At 50.4% G+C, this 7,704-nt stretch overlaps 1 protein-coding gene across 1 annotated transcript in view; it reads right to left on the reverse strand.

The window, feature by feature from the left end:
• TESK2 (testis associated actin remodelling kinase 2) overlaps positions 1-1,546 on the reverse strand; it is a 52,707-nt gene extending 51,161 nt beyond the window's left edge. The window contains exon 1 of the mRNA XM_069738008.1: positions 1,411-1,546. The gene's annotated coding sequence lies outside the window, so the exon portion shown is untranslated. The remainder of the gene's footprint in view (positions 1-1,410) is intronic.
• Positions 1,547-7,704: the final 6,158 nt, after the last annotated feature.

Consider the following 7,704-nt stretch of genomic DNA (forward strand, 5'->3'; position numbering starts at 1 on the left):
ATATAGTGTGTGGGTGTCACTGTATATAGTGTGTGGGTGTCACTGTATATATAGTGTGGGTGTCACTGTATATAGTGTGTGGGTGTCACTGTATATAGTGTGTGGGTGTCACTGTACACGGTGTGGGTGTCACTGTATATAGTGTGTGGGTGTCACTGTATATAGTGTGTGGGTGTCACTGTACACTGTGTGGGTGTCACTGTATACTGTGGGTGTCACTGTATATAGTGTGTGGGTGTCACTGTATATATAGTGTGGGTGTCACTGTATACTGTGGGTGTCACTGTATATAGAGTGTGGGTGTCACTGTACACGGTGTGGGTGTCACTGTATATAGTGTGTGGGTGTCACTGTATATAGTGTGTGGGTGTCACTGTATATAGTGTGTGGGTGTCACTGTATACTGTGGGTGTCACTGTATACTGTGGGTGTCACTGTATACTGTGGGTGTCACTGTATACTGTGGGTGTCACTGTATATATAGTGTGGGTGTCACTGTACACTGTGTGGGTGTCACTGTATATAGTGTGTGGGTGTCACTGTATACTGTCTGGGTGTCACTGTATACTGTGGGTGTCACTGTATATATAGTGTGGGTGTCACTGTACACTGTGTGGGTGTCACTGTATAGTGTGGGTGTCACTGTATATAGAGTGTGGGTGTCACTGTATATAGTGTGTGGGTGTCACTGTATATAGAGTGTGGGTGTCACTGTATATAGTGTGTGGGTGTCACTGTACACTGTGTGGGTGTCACTGTATATAGTGTGTGGGTGTCACTGTATATAGTGTGTGGGTGTCACTGTATATAGTGTGTGGGTGTCACTGTATATAGAGTGTGGGTGTCACTGTATATACTGTGTGGGTGTCACTGTACACTGTGTGGGTGTCACTGTATATAGTGTGTGGGTGTCACTGTATATAGTGTGTGGGTGTCACTGTATATAGTGTGTGGGTGTCACTGTATATAGTGTGTGGGTGTCACTGTATATAGTGTGTGGGTGTCACTGTATACTGTCTGGGTGTCACTGTATACTGTGGGTGTCACTGTATATACTGTGTGGGTGTCACTGTACACTGTGTGGGTGTCACTGTATATAGTGTGTGGGTGTCACTGTATATAGTGTGTGGGTGTCACTGTATATAGTGTGTGGGTGTCACTGTATATAGTGTGTGGGTGTCACTGTATATAGTGTGTGGGTGTCACTGTATACTGTCTGGGTGTCACTGTATAGTGTGGGTGTCACTCTACACTGTGTGGGTGTCACTGTATATATAGTGTGGGTGTCACGGTGTATCAGGCTGTGGCCCCTCTGAGCTGTATGCTGCAGCTACACTAGGTGTCGCTAGTGAGGGGGAAGAGTCGGATACGTCCGCGGCCGTGGAGGGCGGTACCGTTGGTTGCACTCACCGTACGCGGTTTCCCGGACCGCTCGGAGCCCTCAGCGTTCTTCTCCGGCCTCCATGTCCGCCAATGTCGATCTCTCAGCGGAGACTCCGCCGCGACCCAGCGCAGCTTCAACAGAAGGCGGAGCCTTACAATATACCCCACCCACCCTTCGTCCACTAGCCAATCTACGTTCGCCAGAGCGTGACTGACAAGTAACACTCTCGTCCAATCACTAATCGTAATTTTCGCATAGCCCAACTCCCTCACTGAAGCCATTTTTCTATTGGCTGACTCTGTACCGAGTGGCAGTCGCTTTGTCGAATAGAAACCATGCACTGATGGGGCGGGCCCGGTTGCTGTCAGCCAATAGGAGACGGGAGGGCGCATGTCGCAGCTCAAAGTTGGTAAATAGTTTTGTGGACAGGAATTTTCTCTCCTGGGATTGGTCAGTGGCTCTATGAGGGTGGAGCCTGTGAAGAAGTAATGTGCCAATAATTAAGCTTTATAAATGATTGACAGATTATTTGACGAATTAGAAATGAGCAGTGGTAAACCAGTGGTGGGAGTCCTGAGGATCATCACTGCAGCGCCACCCTCCCCCTGGTTCTTTACGGTTCATGGTTTTTAGCAGTACAACTTTCTTGTTTGATTTTCTCTTTTTTTAGGTGACGTGACCGCAGTGCAGGACCTCTGCCCTCTCTGCTATCTCTCGGCGTTCACCATATGGGATGAATATTAGATTTTACTAGTGTGGACGCACGCGCTGACAGTTTGTTATTTTTGGGATTTTATTTATTTACCTAGCAGTACAGCGAATGAGTGACATGAAATTAGCTTTTTTTACCTTCTAAAACACTTATTTTTTTTTACATTTTTTTTGTTCCTCCCAGAGGTGCTGTGATCGCCTGCATACAAGGCCCCGCAGTCCGGAAATATCCGCTGTACTGTAACCTCACTGCTCTCCTGTGAAGACACAGCAGGTGTACAAATATGGCGGGCACGGAAGGTGTAGAAAGATGGCGGGCACGGAAGGTGAAGAAAGATGGCAGACACGGGAGGTGTAGAAAGATGGCGGACACGGGAGGTGTACAAAGATGGCGGACACGGGAGGTGTAGAAAGATGGCGGACACGGAAGCTGTAGCAAGATGGCGGGCACAGAAGGTGTAGAAAGATAGCAGACACGGGAGGTGTAGAAAGATGGCGGGCACGGGAGGTGTACAAAGATGGCGGGCACGGGAGGTGTAGAAAGATGGCGGACACGGGAGGTGTAGAAAGATGGCAGACACGGGAGGTGTACAAATATGGCGGGCACGGGAGGTGAAGAAAGATGGCAGACACGGGAGGTGTAGCAAGATGGCGGGCACAGAAGGTGTAGAAATATGGCGGACACGGGAGGTGTACAAAGATGGCGGGCACGGGAGGTGTAGAAAGATGGCGGACACGGGAGGTGTAGAAAGATGGCGGACACGGAAGGTGTAGAAAGATGGCGGACACGGAAGGTGTAGAAAGATGGCGGACACGGGAGGTGTAGAAAGATGGCGGACACGGAAGCTGTAGAAAGATGGCGGACACGGGAGGTGTAGAAAGATGGCGGACACGGGAGGTGTAGAAAGATGGCGGGCACGGAAGGTGTACAAAGATGGCGGACACAGGAGGTGTGCAAAGATGGCGGAAACGGAAGGTGTAGAAAGATGGCGGACACGGGAGGTGTACAAAGATGGCGGGCACGGGAGGTGAAGAAAGATGGCAGACACGGGAGGTGTAGCAAGATGGCGGGCACAGAAGGTGTAGAAAGATGGCGGACACGGGAGGTGTACAAAGATGGCGGGCACGGGAGGTGTACAAAGATGGCGGGCACGGGAGGTGTAGAAAGATGGCGGACACGGGAGGTGTAGAAAGATGGCGGACACGGGAGGTGTAGAAAGATGGCGGACACGGGAGGTGTACAAATATGGCGGGCACGGGAGGTGAAGAAAGATGGCAGACACGGGAGGTGTAGCAAGATGGCGGGCACAGAAGGTGTAGAAATATGGCGGACACGGGAGGTGTACAAAGATGGCGGGCACGGGAGGTGTAGAAAGATGGCGGACACGGGAGGTGTAGAAAGATGGCGGACACGGAAGGTGTACAAAGATGGCGGACACGGAAGGTGTAGAAAGATGGCGGACACGGGAGGTGTAGAAAGATGGCGGACACGGAAGCTGTAGAAAGATGGCGGACACGGGAGGTGTAGAAAGATGGCGGACACGGGAGGTGTAGAAAGATGGCGGTCACGGAAGGTGTAGAAAGATGGCGGACACGGGAGGTGTAGAAAGATGGCGGACACGGGAGGTGTACAAAGGTGACGGACACGGAAGGTGAAGAAAGATGGCAGACACGGAAGGTGTAGAAAGATGGCGGTCACAGAAGGTGTAGAAAGGTGGCGGACACTGGAGGTGTACAAAGGTGACGGACACGGAAGGTGAAGAAAGATGGCGGACACGGGAGGTGTACAAAGGTGACGGACACGGAAGGTGAAGAAAGATGGCGGACACGGGAGGTGTAGAAAGATGGCGGTCACAGAAGGTGTAGAAAGGTGGCGGACACGGGAGGTGTACAAAGGTGATGGACACGGAAGGTGTAGAAAGATGGCGGACACGGGAGGTGTACAAAGGTGACGGACACGGAAGGTGAAGAAAGATGGCGGACACGGGAGGTGTAGAAAGATGGCGGTCACAGAAGGTGTAGAAAGGTGGCGGACACGGGAGGTGTAGAAAGATGGCGGACACGGAATGTGTAGAAAGGTGGCGGACACGGAAGGTGTAGAAAGATGGCGGACACGGAAGGTGTACAAAGATGGCGGACACGGAAGGTGTACAAAGATGGCGGAACATGGAAGGTGTAGAAAGATGGCGGACACAGGAGGTGTACAAAGATGGCGGGCACAGAAGGTGTAGAAAGATGGCGGGCACAGAAGGTGTAGAAAGATGGCGGGCACGGAAGGTGTAGAAAGATGGCGGGCACGGAAGGTGTAGAAAGATGGCGGACACGGAAGGTGTAGAAAGATGGCGGAGACGGAAGGTGTAGAAAGATGGCGGACACGGAAGGTGTAGAAAGATGGCGGAGACGGATGGTGTACAAAGATGGCGGACACGGAAGGTGTAGAAAGATGACGGTCACGGGAGGTGTACAAAGGTGACGGACACGGAACGTGTAGAAAGATGGCGGACACGGGAGGTGTAGAAAGATGGAGGACACGGGAGGTGTAGAAAGATGGCGGGCACGGAAGCTGTAGAACGATGGCGGACACAGGAAGTGTAGAAAGATGGCGGACACGGAAGGTGTAGAAAGATGGCGGGCACGGAAGGTGTAGAAAGATGGCGGGCACGGAAGGTGTAGAAAGATGGCGGGCATGGAAGGTGTAGAAAGATGGCGGGCACGGAAGGTGTAGAAAGATGGCGGACACGGAAGGTGTAGAAAGATGGCGGGACGGAAGGTGTAGAAAGATGGCGGACACGGAAGGTGTAGAAAGATGGCGGACACGGAAGGTGTAGAAAGATGGCGGACACGGAAGGTGTGGAAAGATGGCAGACACGGAAGGTGTAGAAAGATGGCGGAGACGGATGGTGTACAAAGATGGCGGACACGGAAGGTGTGGAAAGATGACGGACACGGGAGGTGTAGAAAGATGGCGGGGATGGAAGGTGTAGAAAGATGGCGGGCACGGAAGGTGTAGAAAGATGGCGGGCATGGAAGGTGTAGAAAGATGGCGGGCACGGAAGGTGTAGAAAGATGGCGGACACGGAAGGTGTAGAAAGATGGCGGGACGGAAGGTGTAGAAAGATGGCGGACACGGAAGGTGTAGAAAGATGGCGGACACGGAAGGTGTAGAAAGATGGCGGACACGGAAGGTGTGGAAAGATGGCAGACACGGAAGGTGTAGAAAGATGGCGGAGACGGATGGTGTACAAAGATGGCGGACACGGAAGGTGTGGAAAGATGACGGACACGGGAGGTGTAGAAAGATGGCGGGGACGGGAGGTGTAGAAAGATGGTGGGCACGGAAGGTGTAGAAAGATGGCGGGCACGGAAGGTGTAGAAAGATGGCGGACACGGGAAGTGTAGAAAGATGGCAGGCACGGAAGGTGTAGAAAGATGGCGGACACGGGAGGTGTAGAAAGATGGCGGACACGGGAAGTTTAGAAAGATGGCGGGCATGGAAGGTGTAGAAAGATGGCGGAGACGGATGGTGTACAAAGATGGCGGACACGGGAAGTGTAGAAAGATGACGGACACGGAAGGTGTGGAAAGATGACGGACACGGGAGGTGTAGAAAGATGGCGGGCACGGAAGGTGTAGAAAGATGGCGGGCACAGGAGGTGTAGAAAGATGGCGGACACGGGAAGTGTAGAAAGATGGCGGACACGGGAAGTGTAGAAAGATGGCCAGGAAAATGTATGTGCCCCAATCAGTGCAGTGGTCGATCGGTGACGGGACGGACACCTCAGCCCATTCCCAGATCTGTATATGTCTCTGTCATGAGCCCCAATTGCAGAATTTGTACCTGAGGCCGCGACATACACAGCGCGCACATTACATGTACTGGGGATGGCGCCAACTGATACTTGGGCAGAGCTCGTCCCCAGCAGCTACCCTGATGTAAGAGACAGTATCACACCTGGTAGGATTAGATACACAGCCCAGCAGACAGTATCACACATGACAGGATTAGATACACAGCTCATCAGACAGTATCACACAGGACAGGATTAGATACACAGCTCAGCAAACAGTATCACACAGGACAGGATTAGATACACAGCTCAGCAGACAGTATCACACAGGATAGGATTAGATACACAGCTCAGCAAACAGTATCACACAGGACAGGATTAGATACACAGCTCAGCAGACAGTATCACACAGGATAGGATTAGATACACAGCTCAGCAGTCAGTATCACACAAGATAGGATTAGATACACAGCTCAGCAAACAGTATCACACAGGACAGGATTAGATACACGGCTCATCAGACAGTATCACACAGGAGAGGATTAGATACACAGCTCAGCATACAGTATTACACAGGATAGGATTAGATACACAGCTCAGCAGACAGTATCACACAGGAGAGGATTAGATACACAGCTCAGCAGACAGTATCACACAGGAGAGGATTAGATACACAGCTCAGCAGACAGTATCACACAGGAGAGGATTAGATACACAGCTCAGCAGACAGTATCACACAGGAGAGGATTAGATACATAGCTCAGCAGAGAGTATCATACAGGACAGGATTAGATACACAGCTCAGCAGACAGTATCACATATGATAGGATTAGATACACGGCTCATCAGACAGTATCACATATGATAGGATTAGATACACGGCTCAGCAGACAGTATCACATATGATAGGATTAGATACACGGCTCATCAGACAGTATCACATATGATAGGATTAGATACACAGCTCAGCAGACAGTATCACACAGGAGAGGATTAGATACATAGCTCAGCAGAGAATATCATACAGGACAGGATTAGATACACAGCTCAGCAGACAGTATCACATATGATAGGATTAGATACACGGCTCATCAGACAGTATCACATATGATAGGATTAGATACACAGCTCATCAGACAGTATCACATATGATACGATTAGATACATTACTTTTCTCCCTATAGCTGAGCTGTATTGTGATTTTTCTTGTAGCTTCATTTTTTCCTGGTGATTATTTTATAAGGTTTTGCTGCCCTCTAGTGGATATTACTGGTATTGTGATTTGCTCTCCTTACAGGTCACTGACATTTGTCCTCTGTATCTCTTTTATTGAACTGATGATGAACCTGCTGTTGTTCGTTAATGTTATCAAGTGTTTTTTCCATTATGTAACTGGCAGATCATTCTCTTGTGGAATCAGAATTTATTCCCAATGACTTTGTTAATTAGTATTTTACATCAGTATTTGTAAGCCAAAAAACAGGAGTTGGTAAAAAATGCAGAGGTGGCGACTAGAAATGAGTGAAGTTGCTTGGGTTCCCTCTTATTTGGCAAGCTGCAGAGGGAACCCGGCTCCTTGGATCGTGCCGGCTCATCGGCGCCGCAGCTGCATGTGTCCCGGCTGTGTCATAGCACGTACATGGAGAGCCCAGCACACAGACTCTCCATGTATGTGCTGTGAATGGGACACATGCAGCTGCGGCGCCGATCTGCCGGCATCTCTAAGGTGGCCTTCCCCTGCTTGCTGCGGGCTCCGGCAATGAGCCTGCAACTTTTCCGGCACGTAATCTCATTTCATTAGTTAACATGTGTCGCTAACAG

The sequence above is a fragment of the Ranitomeya imitator genome, chromosome 8 (genome assembly GCF_032444005.1).
Source record: "Ranitomeya imitator isolate aRanImi1 chromosome 8, aRanImi1.pri, whole genome shotgun sequence".
Taxonomy (NCBI): domain Eukaryota; kingdom Metazoa; phylum Chordata; class Amphibia; order Anura; family Dendrobatidae; genus Ranitomeya; species Ranitomeya imitator.